This window comes from Carassius gibelio, chromosome A11, assembly GCF_023724105.1.
Source record: "Carassius gibelio isolate Cgi1373 ecotype wild population from Czech Republic chromosome A11, carGib1.2-hapl.c, whole genome shotgun sequence".
In the NCBI taxonomy this organism is placed as follows: domain Eukaryota; kingdom Metazoa; phylum Chordata; class Actinopteri; order Cypriniformes; family Cyprinidae; genus Carassius; species Carassius gibelio.
The window spans coordinates 5,589,544-5,613,139 of NC_068381.1; the positions used below are offsets into that span (position 1 = coordinate 5,589,544).

Consider the following 23,596-nt stretch of genomic DNA (forward strand, 5'->3'; position numbering starts at 1 on the left):
CATATGTTTCTATATCATGGAGTTTACCAGTTTACTTACAACTAAACCTATATATTGTTCTTACTGGTGAAGCGGCACAGAAAGATGAATCCTATGAGTCCAGACAGAAATAAACCAATAACAGTGAAAACCAGCACTACTGAAAGCCATGAGCCTGTCAGAAGAAAGGTTTTTTTTTAATTATTACATTTGCATAATTTAATTACATTACTTATATAATTAAATTATATAAATTATTATATGAATGAACATGCATAATTTCACTAAATCAGATTAATAATGTTCAGATTTTTAGAATTATCATTAAGTGCTGTGAAAAAGTTTGTCCCCATTATGATTTCTTCAGTACTAGTGCATATCCCTTACAAAATAGTTTCAGGGGTTTTTTTTTTTTTTTGGTAATACACTAGGGCTGGGATAAACGATTAATTTTTAAACGATTAATTTAGCGATTATTTTTTCGATGCATTGATTAATCTAACGATTAATTTTTTTTTTCAGACCGATTCGATTTCGATCTCCCCATTAATTGACTACTAACAATTTATACATGTTGATTTACATATCTGAATGAAAAAAACATGAATTCCTTAACATTGCAATTTATGTTTATTGCTCTTAAAATTACAAAATAAAAGACTGACTAAGAATGCATTACTTTGCACTTGTATAGAGATAGCATTCAATAAAACCTTGAAGCCTTGAAAACACATAGCTTACTGAAACAAGCTTACTGAACACATAGGGCTTAGCTTACTGAAAAAAAGTTCTTCTTTCAGATAGAAATAACAACAACATGATGTCTAGCATTCAATAAAAAAGGTCACCCAAAATACTTGTTTAGAGCAATTGAAAGAATACAGTAACCAATGTAAACTTGAGGTCTTTAAGCTAATACCCAGAGTGCTTCTCCACAATAAAAAAAAAAAAAAAAAAAAAAAAAAATAGCAGTGGGAGCCAGCAGCCTGTCATGGAGGAAAAAAAAATCTCCGAATGCTCCACGTGAAATTTTGGCGTTCCGCCCCATTTCTATCGTGTCTAATGATTTGGGTTAATATGCACGAGGGAGAGAGAGAGAGCAAGACAGCGCTCGTGTAGTTTGAAGACTGTGAGTGCGCGAGCACGCGTGTAACTTTGGTGTTTCACCCTCTTTTCTATCGTGTTTAATGATTTTGATTAATATGCACGAGGGAGAGAGAGAGCAAGAAGCGTTCGTGTTGTTTGAAGACTGTGAGTGCGCGCGCAGGCGCAGCCGGGGCTCTCTCTCGTACGCGCCCTGTCAGGCGAGAGTGGCGGCTGCAGTGAGAGGAGGAGTGAACAAAGCGCAGGCAAGCCGGACAGATCTCTTCTCGTAGTGGATCTGACACCTATGAGATCAAAGATGGCCATCGCGGGATTCACACTTGTGCACAGTGTTGCTAATAAACTGGATGTAATTCAAGTTCTGTTGCTTTTATATGAAAACTAATAGAATGAACAAGACACCCATTTGATACCAAAGACATGTTTATCAATATTTTTTTTCTTTAATACAGACAGATGTGTTTTTATTTATTAGATTTTTTTTTATATAAATATTAAATTACATAACCCAAAGAGATCGCACTGTCAGATAGTTTGGGAATATCCACACACATAACATAAACACACAAAACATGATATTAGAGTTTTAAAATCAAAATTTTTAAAAGAGAACATTACATCACAGTTGTTTAAACCAATGAGCATTAAGCTGTGTCGTCAGCAAGTCGATTCCCATCGTGCTTTTGATCAGCGCAGTCGATGGAGAGCAACTGCGCCCGACTGCAGAATCCGACACGTGCGCCTTGCGCTCGTGAGAGATTTTTGACATAAGTCAGCATGACATCAGAGCAAGGCGGACGTCACTCGGACACATTTCTAACCGGCATGCATCTCGCGCTGATCACCGGTGATCGGTAAAAACAGGTCGCGAATCGATGCACATATTTTGAGTCTACGTATTTTTTGCATCGACGCGTTGTCCCAGCCCTATAATACACCGATACAAATATAAACTATATGTGTTGCCTGTGTTGTATTTCATTTGAAGATCTAAAACTATTTAATATAAAATATGTTCAAAAGGAGAAAAATAAAGTTGGGGAAATACATTTTCACAGCACTGTACCATGTACGGAATATATGATCATGAAACAAGTACATTTCAAGGTTTTTGTTAGATTTTGCAAAATACTCAGAATAGCAGTTGTGTGTAGTGAGTGAATGAACAGCTGCAAAAGAAAAGATCTCAAATTAAATCAGATTAGAGTACAAACTGCATGATGATTACAGACATTATTCAGACAGTGTTTCTTTCTAGATTAGTTTCCACAGACAATGATCAATTATAGAGTTTAGCTGTATCTATATGACACTATTTGTCTACTAATGCTTTGAATGAACAGGAACAATCACATTACTGAGTAAGAAGTGTTTTTTTCTCACTCTCTTTGAAGAAGTTTAAAGTGAAATGCGCAAAGACACGCCAGGCTCCAACACCACCCAATCACAGTACACACCATCACCAGAGTACTAATCACAGTCACCTGCTCCTCATCTACAGTACCCACAATCTCCCCAGCACTTAAAAGTCACACACACACATGCAGTCACTGTCCGGTCTCGTTCACAACTAGGTCAATACCTACCTGCTAACTCTAAGGACTAACCATATACCTGACTTACCTCTCTCCAGTGATCTCCGGTGTCCTCCTGTTCCCATCGTGTGTGTGTGTGCATCATCTTCCTCCATCGCCCCAAGCTACTACCTCTCGGATCATCTCACCTCCCAAGACACCAGCACCGTGTCCTTACCCATTGCTCACCTTAGTGCTTCAGTTTGCTTCACCATTGTTCTCCTTCACCTCTGCTTGTGTCAAATAAACATCATTCCCTGTGATTCTCTGTCTCCGGTACCTGACTACTGCAACAGAAGACCAGACCAAGAATGATCGACACAAGCAGACCCCTCCCAGGACCTCGTTGATGCGTTACGTCAGACGATCACCAGCATTCCATCACCCCCTTCACCAGCGAGCACTTCCGGAAACAACATCACCTCTTTCTTACCTACCGTACACGCCAGCTCCATGGCCAAACCAGTGCCCTTCTCTGGTTTGGCGGAGGAATGCAGCAGATTTCTCCTCCAATGCTAGCTAGTCCTGGAGATGCAAACTGTACCCCACCGAACGATCAAAGATAGCCTTCTTAATCTCCCAGGTGCAAAGGTAAAGCACTACAATGGGCCGATTCCATTTGGACCCAAAATTAGTCTGTCATCCCGTCATATTCTAGCTTTGTTTACCACTTCAAATAAGTTTTCAGTAGACCTGTCTGGGATTCATCCATTGGTGAGAAACTTTATAGTTTAAAACAAGGAAAAAATTACTGTCAATGAATATGCTCTTAAATTAAGGACTCTCGCGGCCACAAGTGGATGGAATGTGCAAGCCTTGCTGACCACCTACCATCAGGGATTGGATCCTAGTGTGCAGTTGCATCTCGCAGCATACGAGGACACCATCGGGTTCAAACGCTTCATTCTACTATCCATCCACTTCACCACTCGTATGCAGTCGTGCCTCGAAGAGCACCAGGGCCAGTCACATGCCAACTCGCCCCTCTGCTGTCCAGAGACCGTCAGCTCTCCAGAACCAGTCCATGAACCCATGCAAGTAGATTCCACTGTATCACGATGACTGAACGGCAAAGATGGCAGGCCCAGAATCTCTGCTTATACTGTGGATCACTGGGGCATATCATCTCCCTATGCCCTGTCCGTCCAAGTATCAGATGAAGCCACTCGCCACTGTTGTGACACTTACTACCGCTGATTTTTCCCATCCAGTCTATGCACTCCTCGATTCTGGGTCAGCCAGCAACTTCATCTCCGGAACCCCCTGCCATCAGCTCAACCTCACTACCACGGCAACGCCGTCAGCATACCAGATTCACGTCAGATACCACATTCAATAACTGGAAAACCCGGAGGCTTGCGGCCATGTGTTGATTATCAATCCCTCAACAAAGTAACCATGAAATTCCAATACCCTCTTCCTCTCGTCCCAGCTTCCCTGGAACATCTCCGTGGTGCCACTGTCTTCACCAAGTTGGACCTCTGCAGTGCATATAACCTCATCGGAATATGTGAGGGGGACGAGTGGAAGACAGCCTTTATCACCCCTACTGAACACTACAAATATCTTGTGATGTCGTCCGGAACTGGCCAACCCCCGCTACCATAAAAGAACTCCAACGATTCCTCGGTTTCACTAACTTCTACCACATCACCTGACATCGGCAACCGTGAACTCCTAGCCATCAAGTTGGCGCTTGAAGAGTGGAGGTATTGGCTGGAGGGAGCCAAACACCCCTTCTTGGTACTCACAGACTACAAGAACCTCGAATATCTGCGTATGGCCAAGAGGCTTAACCCCAGGCAAGCATGATGGGCTCTATTTATTACCCGCTTTAATTTCTCTTAATTAAGGCTGAAGCCTTATCCCGTTGTTACACTCCTGAAGAAAACCTGGAGGAACCTGCAGCTCTACGAGTTAAGAGGGGAAGTCATGGCCTAATGGTTAGAGAGTTGGACTCCCAATCGAAGGGTTGTGAGTTCGAGTCTCGGGCTGGCAGGAATTGTGGGTGGGGGGAGTGCATGTACAGTTCTCTCTCCATCCTCAATACCACGACTTAGGTACCCTTGAGCAAGGCACTGAACCCCCAACTTCTCCCCGGACGCCGCAGCATAAATGGCTGCCCACTGCTCCGGGTGTGTGTTCACAGTGTGTGTGTGTGTGTGTGTGTGTGTGTGTGTTCACTGCTCTGTGTGTGTGCACTTCGGATGGGTTAAACGCAGAGCACAAATTCTGAGTATGGGTCACCATACTTGGCTGAACGTCACTTCACTTCACTACTCCCTGAAAAATTAATTGTCTGCCCAAACACTTGGTCAATGGAGACTCTGCCCTCCTCCAATTCCTCAACCAACGCCCTGCCGGGTTGTCAACCGGGCTTGTAATACATCACCAGAACACGGCGCACTCCACTTAGCTCACATCTCACTAGGCACTGGTCAATGAAACCCTCTCGCTGCTGAGTGAACGCTTCTGGTGGCCCAACATGGCATCCGACATCAGAAGGTACGTGCAAGGATGTAGGAAATGCACCGTCTCGAGGAGTCACCTACCATCTGGCAAACTCCTCCCTCTGCCCGTTCCTAACCGTCCATGGTCACACCTAGGGGTGGACTTCGTCACAGACCTACCACTTTTGAAAGACTCTACATGTATTCTGGTAATTGTTTATAGATTCTCTCAATCATGCCGTCTGATTCCTCTAAAGGGACTACCCACAGCTATGAGGATATTGTTTCTGACAGAGGTCCCCAATTCATCTCCTGAGTCTGGAAGGCCTTTCACTCCCTCCTAGGCGTGGCCGTCAGCTTGTCATCTGGATACCACCCTCAGTTGAACGAGCAGACAGAGAGGAAAATCCAAGATATTGGTTGCTTTCTTCGTACCTTCTGTCATGGCCACCAGGACTCTTAGAACCGTTCCAGGGGTGGGCGAGTAATTAATAATAATTCCTTACATTTATATAGAGCTTTTCTAGCTACTCAAAGCGCTTTACATAGTCAGGGGGTATCTCCTCATCCACCTCCAGTACGCACAGAACTCCCTGCACCAACCTTCCACCAGACTCACTCCATTCCAGTGCATGCTCAGCTACCAGCCGCCGCTCTTTCCCTGGTCAGGAGAACCCTCAGACGTACCATCCGTCGATTTCTGTTTCCAAGAGAGCGAGAGGGTCTGGGGCTCGGCCCACCATCAGCTACAACGGGCCCTACGTAGACGCAGGATGACAGCTGACCTTCACCGCTCCGAAGCTCCAGCACACCAACCAGGACACAAGGTCTGGCTGTCAACCCAAGACATCCGCCTGCGTCTACCATGCCGCAAACTGAGTCCCAGATTCATTGGCCCATTCACCATCACAGAGCAGATCAACCCAGTCACATACAATCTACACCTCCCTCCTGACTATCTTATCCACCCCACATTTCATGTATCACTCCTCAAACCCCACCATCCTTCTGTATCCTTCTCCACAGAGCCTGGCGTAGTTGCAGCCGAAGCCCCCCATCCACTCATCCTGGACGATGGTGCTACCTACGAGGTTCGTGAGATTTTGGATTTTCGACACCGTGGTGGACAACTTGAGTATCTAATGGACTGGGAAGGTTACGATACAGAGGAACGCTCATGGGTTCCACGCAACGACATCCTGGACCCGAACCTGCTGGACACCTTCCACATTATTCACCCTGACAGACCTGCTCCACGGGGAAGAGGAAGACATATCCAGCACCGTATCCTCACCCATTGCTCACCTTAGTGCTTCAGTTTGCTTCACCATCGTTCTCCTTCACCTCTGCTTGTGTCAAATACACATCATTCCCTGTCATTCTCTGTCTCCGCTCCCTGACTACTGTAACATCTTGTGAAGTAAGTTTAATTTTAAAAATGATATTCACTCACGAGTTCCTGTGGCAGTTTTCAAAGCCTCATCAGTTGAAGCTACACAGATATTGTAATGTCACAAGCTGCATTTAGTTAGGAAATAAAACTTAAGATGAGTTTTTAATACAGGATAACATAATACAATATTAAAATATAAGAAAACTAAGCTGTACAGAAACATATAACATGATAAACATATATTTTCAGTCACTTACCATTGGTTTAGACAACTCATTCAAAATAAACAGAAAATTAATATTTAAAAAAAACATCTAAAGGTATATTGAGATGTACAGTTTACTCACTTGTTTTTGTGGCAGTTTTATCAGTAGAGGTCACCATTGAGACTATCGCACAAGGGACAAATACAAGTAGATGTGTAGTCATTTGTTTTGGAGAAAATGGATTAAGTTCTGTTGCTGTAAAAAAAATCTGTTATTTCAAAATATGCATAGAGAAACTCACTCTGGACAGTTACTGTCACTGGATCAGAGTGAGCAGATGGTTTTTGAACTTGTTTCTTCATCACAGTGTAGAAGCAGCTTATTCTCACAGATGAACTCTGACCTTCAGACCAAACACTGATCTGAGATCCAGTGAGTGAGAGCTGACATGATGAGCTCACTTTTAAGTTACTTTCTCTTCCATTTATGTTGAAGTAACACTTCTCCATCTTGAGATCTTCAGTATTCTCACAGCTCAGCTCAACTGAGTCAGTTTCCAGAATAACTGACGCAGACGCTCTCAACTTGGCCTGAGGAAGATCTGATGAACAAAACATATATAATGTGTTTAGAGAGATCTCAGAATAGAAGCTCTTCAGAAAGCTGCAAAAATATTTACTTTCTTTCTGTCCTTTTTAGTCATGTTCTAATGTTATAATGGTTGCACTTTATTTTACAGTACATGTACTAACATGTACTTATAGTGTACTTACAGTGTATTTATCTAAGTAAGTTCTGGTAATACAAGGCAACTACATTGGTTAGGGTTAGGTTTAGGGGTAGGTTCAGGGTTAGTACCTAGTTATTACATAGTTATTGTAATTACTATAATAAGTACATAGTATGTACATGAGGAACAGGACTGTAAAATAAAGTGCTACCGTTATAATAATAATCAGAAAATGTGTAACTTAACGCGTAATAATCAGTAACTTATAAGTTTTACTGTATGTTGTTGTGGTTTCAGAAGTTGGCATTACAGTTAAAGCTGTAGAAAAACTGTGAATTTTGCAATGACATTGTAAATGTTCAACAAATAATCACGAGTTTGAAAGAATGATAGTTGTTTTGAGGACATTCAGAATGTAGTTAGAACAAAAATGATTTAGAAATTTAATAACTCACAAGTTGTCATGGGTCTTGATGTAGTCATATGTTCAGTGGTGGTTGGTGTTGAAACTGCAGAGAAAATGTATCAGAATTACAAGGAATCAGTTTACTGTTACGTTTATGAACTTTCTGTTCCCTTATTTGGTCAACTTCCTTTTCTTGTTTTGGTTAATTGATTGATCCCCACCTGTCTCCAGTTCCCTCATTACTGTCTTTGTGTTTAAATACCCGGTCTGTTCAGTTCTCCCTCGTCCATGATTGAATGTATTAACACTTCTGAATGAATGTGCATCTGTCTATGTATATTGTGAAGTTAATGTTTTTGCTGTATATAGTCTGTAGTCTCCTTCGTTTTCTAGTAAACTCCTAATTTTGATCACCATCCTCCTCAAGCTCTTTAGTCTTTCGTTTAGCACTACCCCGTTTGTAACAGAATCACGGACCTAACAGTATAGTTTATTTAGCTGCGTTTTTTCTTTCTTTCTTTTTTTATTTTTTCCACCCTCTCCCAGAATGGCCATTCCAGCAGTCCGTCTCCTGTGCCTGGAGCAACTGGACCGTTCACTGGAGGACCATACCAGGGACATTCTAGATCTGGCGTGCCTTACCCACTTCCCCGACCGCTCGCTCTCTAACTTCTACACCGGCCTTCAGCACCGCTGAAGAGGATATCTCCAGCCCCACTCCCGACCCAGAGACCAGCCAGCCACCAACACGCCGCACGGAGCCAGAGCCCACCGCAGCCGCAGAGCCCGAGCCATTCACGGACAGGGAGCAGGACCTCGAGAGCGCGACTGACCAGGTGTGTGAGCCAGCAACACCGTGCATCGTGGGAGTCTTAGTGGAGAGGGCGTGGAGGAAAGCCCTGCCCACACTTCCGTGACTGAGGGTGAGCTGTATGGTCTCGGGAAATATGGAGCAACTTATGGATCTAATGGACTGGTCTATGGAGGTAATTCCGCTGGTTCCGTCCAGCCCTGATCCCCCTGTATACCCTCTCAGTCTCTGAATTTTCTGTTTCTCCGCTGGTTCCACCCAGCCCTGAATTTCCTGTGTCTCCGCTGGTTCCGCCCAGCTCTGAATTTCCTGTGTGTCCGCTGGTTCCTCCCAGCTCTGAATTTTCTGTATCTCCACTGGTTCCGCCCAGCTCTGAATTTTCTGTGCCCCCGCTGGTTCCGCCCAGCTCTGAATTTCCTGTGTCTCCTGTATTAACTCCCAGCCTCCCTCTCCCACCTCCTCCTAGACCTGCCAGTTCCCCTGCTCCACTTCCGCTGGTTCTGTCCAGCCATGATCCTCCTGTGTTTCCTCCCATCCTTCCCATCTCTCCTCCTCCTAGACCAGCCAGTTCCACGACCTCATCTCCGCTGGTGCCAGTCTGTCCCGCAACTCACCCTCAGTCCTCGCCATCTGGGCACGATGGTTCGCCGCTGGGCTGCCAGTCTCCAGCTCCACCTTGGTGTGTTAAAGCCCTGTCTCCGCCTCCAGCCTCCGAGCCCTGGACTCCTCCTCGGTCCTTCGACCCAGTGGCTCCGCCTTGGCTCTTAGCTGCCTTGTCTCCACCATGGCCTGGCAGCCCACCTGCTCCACCGGGCTCCCTCGTCCCTCCGGCTCCACCTTGGTCAGTCGTCGACCATCCGCCACCTCGGTACTCCACTCCTCTGGCTTCACCTCGTCACTCCATCCCTTCGGCTCTGTCCTTCAGTGTGACTCTCCAATTTTCATAGTCATGAAAATAAAGAAAACTCTTTGAATGAGAAGGTGTGTCCAAACCTTTGGTCTGTACTGTATATATAAAATGTCCATGAGTGTCCTGTCATATTTACATAAGATTTTACAATATCTGCACTTTGAGGTGTTAATAGACGGTTATGGTTACGGTTAAATTCATGTTAATTTGTTATCTTATTTTTCACGGTTAAACTGAATTTACGTTAGTTTCCTAAACTAAACAGCATTATGAAATAAAGACTAGCATAATTATTTTGAGGCCACTGAAGTGGTAATTGTTGAAAGTATGTTTTGCATGTAATGTTTCAGACTTGTCGAGCTTGTGTCTGCACCGAGAGTTAAAGACACAGAAGCTGTTTGTGTGAGGATTCACAGACTGTGAGGAGACAGTGTTCTTCTGAAGAGAGGGACAGACGGGTTTAAGGAGAGTACATTTCAGAATTCCAAGTTATCTTTATTCTTACTAAAATAATGTTTGTTTTTGTAGATGTTTAAACCATTTATGTCCCTTTTTTCTTTGCAGAACTCTAACTTTGGAGTTAAGGATACAGTAGTCTGCTTGTGTGAAGAGGTGATTTTCTCAGCTTCTTCAGAAGACAGGGAAAGATAGTTTAAGGGAAGTAAACTTCATAATTTCATGTTATCAGTTATCAGTTGTTGTTGTTTTACTAAGAGTAAAATAATGTTTGTTTTTGTTGATGTTGAAAGCCAGAGACATAGGAGAGTTTAATTCTTTTGAGATTTAAGTTATTTTTAGAAAATAAATGTTTGTGTTGTCTCCTGCCTGTTTACTTCACATTTTAATGCAACAACAATGTGATTAGGTGCTCATTTCATTAAAACCATTGATGTCTGTGTTTTTTTATTGCAGAACTCAATCCAACTTTGAAGTTGTCTGATTTGGAGAGTCATCATTCTTGGTCTTCCCTCTTAAAGGAATAGTTCACACAAAAAATAATTTACTTGTCCTCATGTCATTCCTAAACCTATACTTATGTCTGTCTTTACAACACAAATTAAAATCTTTTTAATTTCTCATAATTTTTTGTTTATCCATTTATAGTCTAGATAATCAGTATTTTTAAGGCTCATAAATACAGAGTTATCGTAGAAGTAATCCATTCCAATATTTAAATATAAATCTTAAATTATATAATAGCGAACATGTTAACATGTCACCCACACTTACAATGGAGGACAAAAATTAAGAGAATATTAAATATATGTATTTGTGTTCCAAAAATTATCAGCATTTGTATGGGTCTGGAGCAACATGGGGTGGAGTAAATTATGACCATTTTTCATTTTTTGGTGAACTAACCCTTAGAATAGCAGCCCTCCACGTACATGAACATTTGTGAGGTATGTGAATGCCATGTCTGTTTTAATGTTTCAGTAAAGTAGCTTTCTGAAAGCAATATATTTATTCAAACAATATCACATGCCCTCACACTAGTGCTGCCATTATAGCCTTCTAGAGCGCTGTGATAGACGGAGATATTAATCAACCACACAAAGTGTTGAAACTTTAACACAGATTTACCTATCCTTACTGATGTGAATACACCTCTATCTGAAAATGGATAGTTAAAGGTTTTCTTTTTTAAAAGGGGTTTCTCTTTTTAGGCCGCTGCTGAAGAGCAGGTGGTGACTGGATGAATGCTGGTCAAAGAAGAGCATGTGCTTTCCCCCCAATTTGATGCAACGGTGGTTTTAAAGGAGGACGCTGCCCTGGATGATGTAAAAGATGGCACATGCTGTGCTGATGTGGCTTCTTCATGATTATATCAAATATGCTAAAGAGATCATGTAAACTGACAGTGATGCATGATCTGTATTCACGGACTATGAAACAAACTAAGTGTATATAATTTGTAAAAAGTTAAATGCTTGTTCTGCGTTTAGTAGAAGAGTTTACACGGTCATTCATACACAGGGTTAATTGTTCAATTATTGTATAATAGATTTTAATACAATATATAAAATTTAACGGTCCAATTTGATCTCAAGTTATATTCAACAAATGTTCAATGCTTTAAGAACTCTGTGGCTGTTAATGCCATACCTTTCTGCATTTCTTATATGCATGTTACTTTTCTCTTGTTTTCAATAAATATTTACCTTTTGATAGTCATTCTGTGTGTGTAAAAGTGATTTTTAAAATGTTGCATACACAAAGGATCACAACAAAGACAAAATACATTGCCAAAACCTCTTAATTTATTTTACAATCATGCCATTAACCAACATTAAGACAAAGTGCTAGAACTGCCAGTCTGCCACCAAATCCAGTTCCCCCCCTGCCACCAACAGGAAGCAGTGTTTATAGGGAGCAAACACCCAGAAACGGTGCCTCCAATTACACCACAATCAACTTCCACCTGCAAGCAATCAAAACACACGGCAGAAAAAAGCCACTGGGCTTCACACCCTCCCCCATAAAATAAACTTTAAGAATTAAGTTCAAAGTTCACCCCATAATCACCCTGCATGATGAAACATGTCAATGCAACGCCATATCCGAAAACATCTCCTAAACTGCAACACCACCACAACGGGGACCTAGGAAGAACCACACGAATGACAAACACAACAATATATTATCACATTAATAAAAAAAGACACCGGTGCACGGGACAATGCGTCCGCCAACACATTTTCCATTCCCTCTATCCATCCATCCATCCTTCCATCCCAGACAGTTCTGTGCTCTTTCTGGTTGCAGCTGTTCGACTAGCGGCACCACGCATGCTGAAAAAACATCAGATAAACTCTGCATACTCTCATCTAGATCCCCAGTAGAAACAGGTTTAGATGTAACAATCAAAGGTGATGGCACATCACGCCAAACCCGCTCTCCTGCCAGATTATTCCCCAGAATGACAGATAGCTATTCCTTCCACTGGAAGAGCTGGTCTCACACCCAATTCGACTTCACCTTGAATTAAATGACAATACAGACAAAACCTTGTGTAAAAGGTACAGACATTTTAGTCAGACCTATTCCACAAATCAACAATGAAACACCCGTAAAGGTTTCATTTGAAAAAGGCAATACAGATTCCAAAATAACCAAAGCAGAGGCATCAGTATCTCACAATTTTCACCGGTACTTTCTCCCCCTGCGGAAGTGATACGTAGCCCTCAGAAACAAAAGGTGAAAAACCGGAATTTGCACTGATGGTCTTTTCAACATGGGGCACACCTGCAAGCTCTAAACCACCTTTCATGGAAACAGCGGCCGCCAATGCCGTCGGATTGGACAAGCTATAACGATTGTGATCTTTTGCCTTAAGTACTATCAGGCAATCTTCTTTCCAGTGACCATGGCAATAATTACAAATTAGCAACAATTTGTATTTACATAACTGACATATTTGGAGATTGAATCGACGTTACAACATTTTTACCTGCGTGTTCATTTTCCAACCGGCCAGCATCAAAACAGGATTTATGAATTAACTCATTCATCAGCCAAAACTGCCTCAGCTGCGGTAAACACCTTAAACTATGCAATATACATAGCCGTTTGACTAGGAAGCATATTCTTAAACTGTTCTAAAACTAATAAATTGATCAAATACTCGAATGATTCAACAGCCGAAGCAGTACACAAACGTGTGAAACAGAACTCTAATTCACGCACGAATTCGACATGTGTTGGAGTAAAACGTTTTTTAAGCCCACAAAACTTCTTGCAATACGTATCTGGAATCATTTCATATGCCTTAATAACAGCATCTTTAACCTTCTTATAATTCTAACTCTCAGTCCCGCTCAACGCAGAATAAATTGTGCGACTTACCCATCAAAACACATTGCAACATTAAGGTGCGCTCAGTTTCAGGCCATTTTTGTTTATCAGCAACCCGTTCAAATAACACGAAAAAGGTATCCACATCATTCTCATTAAATGAAGGCATCAATATCAAATTTGCTGCTACATTAAACTTAGCAGAAAACAGGTCACTTTCTTACACAAACCTGTCACCAAACATTTGCATCCTTCCTTCTTTTATGAGGTTAAGCCGCTGTTGTTGCAAATCTAATTTCCTTCTTTCCAAATCCTGCTTCGCAAATACGGTCTCCAGTTCTAATTTGTTTCTCCATCGTAAACTCCATTTTACGCGGTTCCATTTGAAGAACTAATTATTTTTGTTGTTCAAATGACCGTGTTACCGAAGGGTTACAGGTATCTGTAAATCTGACTCCGCTACAGACGACAGAATGTTGATTTATCAGAGCAATTTTTACAATGGTCCGAATATTTTCTTAACTATCATTCGTAGAAAGGTTATCATCATAATGTGCTGCGACTTCAATCAATTGATCTTTCGTTAATAAAATAAAAACCTGCTCAGACGGATTTGCAAAAAATTCACTAACTTCAATCTATGTCATACTTAAAATATCTATACCTTCACAAACCCATAAAAACATACACTTAAAATCTACTGCATACTCACTGCAAAATCATCACTAAAGGATACCCTAGAGATTCAACTTCACACAGTCCCTAAAAAGTAAACAAAGTAGACCCTAATCTTCAAGCATACAGTGGCAGGTTTTTATGCACCTGATACCGCAAGTCGAGAAGAACAACCAATTAGTTTGGCGATTCCCTCAAACCTCGGCGTGCCCCAAGACTTAAGTCTAACCATCGATCTGCTCAAAAATAATAAACTAAAACAAAAACTCAACATGCCCAAAAAGGACATGTCGCTAAATCCTAACAGTAAAGTCAAAACTCAAGGGTTCCCACTAAATAAGCTACAGCTGCGAGTTGAAAAAAAACCTAGCAAATAAGCTTAATAAATGTACTCATATCTTCTACAAATTTAAACAATCCAAAACAAACTTACCAATCCTGCTGCCAGGCCAATAACAAAAAAATAATAAAAAAAAACACAATTCCAAATCAAAACTAAACACTTAGGGACGAGCCCCCATTTGTTGCAAACACAAAGGATCACAACAAATACGGAGAAGACAAAATACAATCATTTCCAAAACCTCTCAATTTATTTTACAATCATGCCATTAACCAACATTAAGACTGAAAGTGCTAGAACCACCAACAGGAAGCAGTCTTTATAGGGAGCAAACACCCAGAAACCGGTGCCTCCAATTACACCACAATCAACTTCCACCTGCAAGCAATCAAAACACAAACACACACAAGGCAGAAAAAAGCCACTGGGCGTCACAATGAACAATATTTGTACGCTAGATGCCTAGCTCAATTTGGGTTCATTTTAGCTTAGCAATTCAGTGTTACCCACAGCCTTACAATCAATTTGTGGTGGCACTCATCAAATTCATTTTCTTCCAGCAGGAGGCGCTAAGAGCGGTAGAGGTTTCTCCGGTAACGGCTGCAATCTAGTAATTTTAAACCATAAAAAAGTAACCCAGCATGCTGGGTTAAACATAATAACCCAACTGATTGGATTAAAATAACCATCGTTGGGTTCGTCCCTTTTTGACCCAGCGCTGGGTTGCCAAAATAACCCAAATTGGGTTGTTTTCAACCCAGCAGTTTTTAGAGTGTGTATATATTTATTTATTTATTTATTTATTTATTTATTTATATACACATATATATTACATTATCAGGGTAAATTAGCACACTCTAAAAACGGCTGGGTTATTTTTTAACTCAAAATGCTGGGTTGAGTCTGTTGGGTCATTTTGTTGGGTTATTTAATTTCTTTTTAAACACTTTTGGGTAGTTTCAGTTTACCAGGTGTTGGGTTAAACCTGCTGGGTTGCGTCGCTGGGTTGTTTCAGGCCAGTGCTGGGTTATTTAACGCGCCTTGAAGATGTTTAAATCGCTCCCTAACTGTCATTTTGGAAGAACAACGGGGCAAAGCTGCGGCTTTCAACTGTTTTAAGGTAAGTTTATTTAATGTTTTTATTAATAATTACTTTAAATTGGCAGAATTATAACTTTTTTTTGCAGCAACAATACTGTTAAACGTCTACAGGCCAACATTATTTACGTTAAATGATGAACTGTTTACCTCAAACGGCCAACCTACGTTACGTGACTCGCATAATCGTGTTAAGGTATCTGAGACGACAGATTAATACAGTTTTATTAAGTTTCAGACAGTGACGGATGGCTGAAATATGCGAATACCTGTGAAAATAGAGGAAAAAGTAGTTTCTGACACTGAAAAGCGAATTTGATATTTAAGTGAGTCAAATGAGTTCAAAAAGTGAATACGACTTTCTGCTCTAATGTAAACGCCTGCAGTTGTCCATATCGACATGTAAATCATAGAAATTACGTAGAATATAGTCGGACTGCAGGTCTAAAAGAACCGACGACCCAGTTCAAATAAACCGGTTCAGTAATCCTCGAACAAAGTGATTCCCGGAAAATAATCAACGTCTCAGGGCATTTCAAACTGCGCGCACGCACAGCGATTGACGTAGGCCGCGTTAGTGAAGTGATTTGATGCTTTTGTGGTTTATAAAGTCTTTTTACATACAAATTATAATTCAAAATGTGTTTTTTTCCTGTCAGAAAAGCGCATGGATACATTTGTGAGAGAAAAACTCGTCGAGTGCAGTCTTATTGAGGCGTCTAACGGTACGTTCGTGTTTATTATACATTTTACATAATTGTTTGTCTGTGATAATCAACTAACGTTAACCCTCACGTAACTTAAACGCACATATATTTGTATTTCGTGCTATAGTTAAAGCTGCACCAGAATGTACCTAATTTATGAGCGTAAACATCATATTAATTTTCCAGATCGTGTTTTTGACTTGTCCTTATCACTTTGGTACATCTATAAGTGTTTATATATGGACTGTTTTACCTACGTGACTTGTCATAGAAATGTCTGTGTGCGCGCATTCAGCTTGATCTCCCTTATCTGTGCCAGTGACGGTGTGTGTTTGATATAGCCAGCATATTAACATAAAACTGTGATTTAAAATGACTGGAACATCCCATTGATTAGACAGTTTGAAAGCACACCTTTCAGCCAATCACTATATCATATTCTGCTTCTGTAGACCAACTCATAGGTGAATTTAACAAATAATCACGATGGGTCAATTTCATGATTAACTTCACACAGTTAATTGAACTGAATCACTGTTATTAAAACAATTTGTATTTTTTCTTTTTTTAAACGTTATTTTAAAGGTTGGAACAAACATGGAATTCTTTAACTGAGCAGAGTCCACAAAACCCCATCCAATTGTCGTGGCGATTTAAAAATGCCAGCAGATCTCTCAGGCATTGATCCTAATCAATGGACAGGTAAGGATATTCTGCACTATTTTCAAAAGGAATTGCAAATTGTATATTTAATTGTATTTTTCCACATGTGGACATATACATTGTGAAATAGTCCAAACTCAATTGAAAAGCATTTGTATTTCAGATGCCTTACACAGAAAGCTGTCAATTTGTGTCAAGCGTGGGACTATACTATGGGGCGTTTTTTATTGGGATATATTCTGTAGTTTTTACCCCAAATCTCTCACTGTATGCACGTCAGCAAACAACATTGCAGTTCTACTCTTATTACCTAGCTGCATCTTACCCTATATTTTATTCCTCCGGTGAAAAGCATTTGGTTAATGGTGAATATTGACCAATAGTACCATGTGGCTCTAACGGTTAGCAGGGGATAGTAGCTGCATTTGGGGTAAAAATTACAGAATTATTTATTGTGTGAGGTGCCAAGAATAGAGGAAGATCCGGGTTGCACTGTCTGTTCTTTATCACACATCTCTCGGAGCGGCAGCTGCCTTTAGTAGTGCCTTAACCTCCATTGTTAAAAGCATTTGGCACAATTGTCTTTGAGTGACATCACCTCCCAAAACAAACACTCTACATAGTATGGTCCCACCTCTGGCAAAAATTGACAGTTTTCAATTTGAGGCATTGGAAATTCAGATGCTAAAGATTCCATTTGAGTTTTGGCAGGTAACGTGCGACACAGTGAAAAAACAGACATGGTAATTCATAAAACCTCATGTACTTGTTCTTATGTTGCATCTATGCTAACATTAGTCTGTTTCTCTCTTATTCCGAGGCCACCCTAGCCACCCGTATCCAGTACGTATCCAGAGCAGATGGTGGATCAGCACCTAAAAAGGACCTCTACATCCCTGAAAGACAGCGGAGACCAGGACAACTAGAGCCCCAGATACAGATCCCCTGTAAAGACCTTGTCTCAGAGGAGCACCAGGACAAGACCACAGGAAACAGATGATTCTTCTGCACAATCTGACTTTGCTGCAGTCTGGAATTGAACTACTGGTTTCATCTGGTCAGAGGAGAACTGGCCCCCCAACTGAGCCTGGTTTCTCCCAAGGTTTTTTTCTCCATTCTGTCACTGATGGAGTTTTGGTTCCTTGTTTTTCTTTAGTTGGGGACAATTAATATCAAGCGATATCATCCACTTGATTGCACAGAGGGACGATACATCACTGAATCAATGACGAATTGACTTTAACTGAAAACTGAGTGTTTACTTTTGTCCCTTTGCATTATTACACACTATTTTCCTATTTAATACTGTAAAGCTGCTATGATGCAGTATTTGATCAATATGACAGGCTTATTACTCATAATACATGGAAAATACAGCTACAAACTGACTTTGTTTCTCCATTTGAAATTTGGCAGTCACTGTGCATTCATAAAAAACTGAAACAGTAATTTTTGTTCAGTGTTTTTGTTCAAGATTTGCAATTGTGTTTGGATTTTGTTACAATTTGTCACATGTGGAAAACACAATTGAAAATATAATTTTGCAATTCCTTTTGAAAATTGTCCTTCCGTTGACAGGCTCTATAGCAGGCTACACTGCTCTCAGGTGTAGATCTTTGCTTCAGAGCTTAAGTGTTTGACAATAGTTCACCCAAAAATGAAAATTGTCAATAATTATTCACCCTGGTCTGAAAGCTCTCGAATATCAACGAAAATATCTTAACTTGTGTTCTGAAGATGAAGGAAGGTCTTACGGGTTTGTAACGACATGAAGTTGAATAATAAATGACAGAATTTTCATTTTTGGGTGAACTATATATGTTGAACTACCCTAAGTAGTGCACATCTACCTACGTAGTAGTCTTTATATACTTCATATAAATTTAAGGACATCTTTAAATGATTTTACATTTAAATTTAAAGAATGTTAATTGTCAATGTCATTTCACTGTGTATTTAAATAGCTAAAAATCTCAAAATGTAATAGTTAAACAGCTAGACACAGGTCATTCAGAAATAATTTTCTTATTTATTGCAACTGTATTTCTGTGATTTTTATTTATTTATTTTGCATTTGCTGGAAACAAAAAAAGGGAAAATTCCATGTTGTTTGTCATTGGTACAAATTTTTGAATGTCAGATGGCATTAAAAATATTTTTTAACAGTCTAAATAATCTGTATTATTCATTATTTATTAATCCATGATTGCTTTGTTAAGCAAAAGTGAAATTATGAGAATAACCCAGCAAGAATAACCCAGAATCATAAAAATGCAAACCCACAAATGGTAAAAATGCAGCATGCTGGGTTAAAATGTGTAAACCAGCATGCTGGGTTACTTTAACCCAGCACGTGTTCTGTCCAATATTTACCCAGTGCTGGGTTGCCAATTGGGTTATTTTTAACCCAGCCATTTTTAGAGTGCATGAGATTTACAAATGTTATATTACATTTTGTTTGTTGAAGGTACAGGTCCTTCAAATATGAAAAATAGCATATGTCACATATTGATGATGAAACTTGACATCACCTTAATATTGTTTCACATGAGTAGAATAGATAGATAGATAGATAGATAGATAGATAGATAGATAGATCACTTACTCTGGACTGTAACCGTCACTGGATCAGAGTGAGCAGATGGTTTTTGAACTTGTCCCTTCGTCACAGTGTAGAAGCAGCTTATTCTCACAGATGAACTCTGACCTCCAGACCAAACACTGATCTGAGATCCAGTGAGTGAGAGCTGACATGATGAGCTCACTTTTGAGTTACTTTCTCTTCCATTTATATAGAAGTAACACTTCTCCATCTTCAGATCTTCAGTATTCTCACAGCTCAGCTCAACTGTGTCTCTTTCCAGAATAACTGAAGCAGACGCTCTCAGCTTGGCCTGAGGAAGATCTAATTAACAAAACGATTATAATGTGTTTAGAGATCTCTCAGAATAGAAGCATGTGACTCTTCAGAAAGTTGCAAAAACCTTCAGTCCTTTTGTAATGTAAAATGTGTTTAATTCTATGTGTTTGAAGGTGTAATTTGATTTTAAGATATAAACTTCAATTATGTACAATAATAGCTTAGCAACACTTTTAATATTGATTGACACTCACATATTGATTGCAAACTAACTGTCAGTCAGTGTGTGAGCAATGGCTATTTTTTGCATTCTGTTCCTTTTATTGCTGCTGTGTGAACATCAAGTCATAATCAGTAAGGCATGTGATGAGCTCATATACAGGTCTCAATAAATTAGAATGTTGTGGAAAAGTTCATTTATTTAAGTTGTGAAACTCATGTATTAAATAAATTCAATACACAGAGACTGAAGTAGTTTAAGTCTTTGATTTTTTATTTTGATTATTTTGGCTAACATTTAAAAGAAACCCACCAATTCACACAACAAATTAATATAGGGTGACATGCCATTCAGCTAATCAACTAAAAAAACCTGCAAAGGTTTAATGAGTCCTCAAAATTGTCTCTCAGTTTTGTTCAGTAGGTTACACAATCATGGGGAAGACTGCTGACTTGACAGTTGTCCAGAAGACAATCATCGACACCATTCACAATGAGTGTAAACCACAAACATTCATTGCCAAAGAAGCTGGCTGTTCACAGAGTGCTGTATCCAACCATGTTAACAGAGACTTGAGTGGAAGGAAAAAAGTGTGAAAGAAAAAGATGCACAACCAACCGAGAGAACCACAGCCTTATGAGGATTGTCAAGCAAAATCGATTCAAGAATTTGAGTGAACTCCACAAGGAATGAACTGAGGCTGGGGTCAAGACATCAAGAGCTACCACACACAGACGTGTCAAGGAATTTGCTGAACCACAGACAACGTCAGAGGTGTTTTACCTGGGCTAAGGAGAATAACAACTGGACTGTTGCCCAGTGGTGCAAAGTCCTCTTTTCAGATGAGAGCAAGTTTTGTATTTCATTTGGAAACCAATGTCTTAGAGTCTGGAAAAAGGGTGGAGAAGCTCATAGCCCAAGTTGCTTGAAGTCAAGTTTTAAGTTTCCATAGTCTGTGATCATTTAGGGTGCTGGTCCATTGTGTTTTTTTGAAAACCAAAGGCACTGCTCCCGTTTACCAAGAAATTTTGGAGCACTTCATGCTTGAAGATGAAGATGCTGATTTCATTTTCCAGTAGGATTTGGCACCTGTCCACATTGCCAAAAGCACCAAAAGTTGGTTAAATGATCATGGTGTTGGTGGGCTTGACTGGACAGCAAACTCACCAGACCTGAACTTCATAGATAATCTATGGGCTATTGTCAAGAGGGAAATGAGAAACAAGAAACCAAAAAATGCAGGTGAGCTGAAGGTCACAGAAACCTGGGCTTCCAGACCACCTCAGCAGTGCCACAAACTGATCACCTCCATACCACGCTGAATTGAGGGAGAAATTAAAGCAAAAGGAGCCCCTACCAAGTATTAACCACATGTACAGTAAATGAACATAATTTCATAATTTCACAATTTAAGTTGAACTACTGAAATAAATGAACTTTTCCTAGACATTCTAATTTATTGAGATGCACCTGTAGAGCATATTGACTTAACATATTAAGGAGAACTTATAAAGAACATTTTAAAATCTTTAATTATATATATATTTTTAATCACTTTTTTTTGTTTGTTTCTCCTCTCACGGATTTCATTTTAGGCAGAAATTAGTTTCCATAGATTTGTCAGTCATGTCTGTCTCTATGAGATCTCAATTATGGTCATGTTTATCTCAAAAAGCTCTTCCTTCCTGTCTAAATGTATCAGATTGTTCACTTATCAAAGTCACACATGTGCCTGAAAATGACCTACAAGTTATTCTCAGTAAGCTGAGTTAACAGATTACAGATTCAGTGTCTGATACACTAATCTATAGAACGACTGGATTTCTCTTTTTCATCCATTGTCCTCCAAGATTTCAAAATAGCCTACATAATAAATCTGGCTAGAGAATTATACAGGCATCTCTAATCATTAAAGGGGGGGTGAAATGCTCGTTTTCACTCAATATCCTGTTAATCTTGAGTACCTATAGAGTAGCACTGCATCCTTCATAACTCCAAAAAGTCTTTATTTTTATTATATTTATAAGAGAAAGATAGTCTGTACCGATTTTCCCGGAAAAACACGAGCGGCTGGAGGCGTGACGATGGGGGCGGAGCTAAAAAATCACGAACGCCAGTAGGCTTTTGCGTTGAGAGCGTTTGTAAGCTGTGACACAGATCCAGAGGCTGAAATTTAACAAGAGCAGCATCAGCAGAGGCGTCTCTATGTGGTATGTACTGAAACTGAATATATTTGCTTAGCGGTTTTGGAAAATGACTAAGTTCCACTTTATGTCGTCTTTTTTTTTGTACATGTGGAAAGTGCAGTTTGATGACAACATCGCATGTTGTTTACTTGATGTGCTTACACGCTGATAGCTAAGTTAACATCACAGAGATATTTAAAGCAGTTTTACTCACCGCATGCGGTTCCAACACACGGTCGTGACCCTTTTTCGTTGGGATTGCATCATCCTTATGAAATAAAAGATACGCAAATCCTGAGTCAAACTGGGCCTTGTTTGTAAAACAAGCATCTTCGAAATGCAGGAAACAAACAAAAACACTTGCACAACTCCGTTGATGCTCTGTAAAAATAAACTCCATCCACTGGTCCCTTAATGCTGTTTTTTTTTTTTTGGTAATCTGTGCAGGGTTGTCTTGCCCTGGCAACCAAAAACACACTTATTTTGTGACTTTTCGCGACGCTCTTGCTCTGATCAGGCTGTGCTCAGCCTCTCAGTGCTCTGCTCTACGGGAGCGCGCGCTCTTCCGGCAGAAGTGCCTTAGCACCCATATAAGGAAATTCCGCTCCATCTAAAGTCACACAGAGCCATACTCGAAAAAAACTTTCTGAAACTTGTGACAAACCGGAAGAGGTTTTTTTGGAACAAAAATACTCCTTCAAACGTACAACTTAATTTTTGAAACTTTGTCCATGTTTAGCATGGGAATCCAACTCTTTAACAGTGTAAAAAACTCAGTATGCATGAAATAGCATTTCACCCCCCCTTTAAATGTGCTCATGTAAAAATCATAATAGTGATAACTCACCTCTGATGATGATTGTGTCACTGTGTGGTGATCTGATCTCAGGTTCAGTCTTGAGTGAATAAACACAGCTCAGCTCTCTGCTGTTCACTGATTGTGTGAAGAGTTCACTATGACTTACATCAAACATACAAACATTCCCTCCAGACTGACTCCAGTGAGAGAGACGGTGATCCAGAAGAACATCATCCTCAGTGTAGAGACTACAGATGAAATCAGCTCTGACTGAAAGTGGTATTTCACATGATATGAAGAGCTGGTCATCATTATCACTAACACTGATGATGAGTTTCTGAAGGGAATCTGTTTAAAGAGAAATGATCCAGTTATCAAAAACATAGCAGTAACAGTTTCTAAGACATAAGAACAGCAGTGAAGTATCTCACCAAGAACTGTCACTGTGGCAGGAGGAGAATGAGATGATGGTTTATTGATCCCTCGTTCATTTATTGTGTAGTAACAGTTAATGTAGATTGATTCAGGTGATTTTACACCTGCCCATCTGAGCACTTCAGCACCAGTGAGCTCGAGCTGACATGATGAACTGACTTTTATATTCCTCTCTTCTCTGTTTTTGGTGAAATAACACTGACTCGCTCTAACATCTGCTGGAGTCTCACAGCTGATCTTCACTGAGCTGGA

General features: G+C 40.2%; 2 long non-coding RNA genes across 3 annotated transcripts; both read left to right on the forward strand.

Moving 5' to 3' along the window:
• Positions 1-9,579: 9,579 nt before the first annotated feature.
• On the forward strand, positions 9,580-11,784 carry LOC128022126 (uncharacterized). Its single transcript, XR_008185859.1, has 3 exons — positions 9,580-10,175; positions 10,476-10,966; positions 11,231-11,784. It is a non-coding gene; the product is annotated as an uncharacterized LOC128022126 (long non-coding RNA).
• A 3,449-nt stretch (positions 11,785-15,233) lies between these two features.
• Positions 15,234-19,010, forward strand: LOC128022125 (uncharacterized). Of its 2 annotated transcripts, XR_008185858.1 has the most exons (4): positions 15,234-15,496; positions 16,134-16,199; positions 16,767-16,883; positions 17,665-19,010. It is a non-coding gene; the product is annotated as an uncharacterized LOC128022125 (long non-coding RNA). The 2 variants fall into 2 exon arrangements; XR_008185857.1 differs by lacking the exon at positions 15,234-15,496 and having other exon boundaries at positions 15,550-16,199.
• The last annotated feature ends 4,586 nt before the right edge of the window (positions 19,011-23,596 follow it).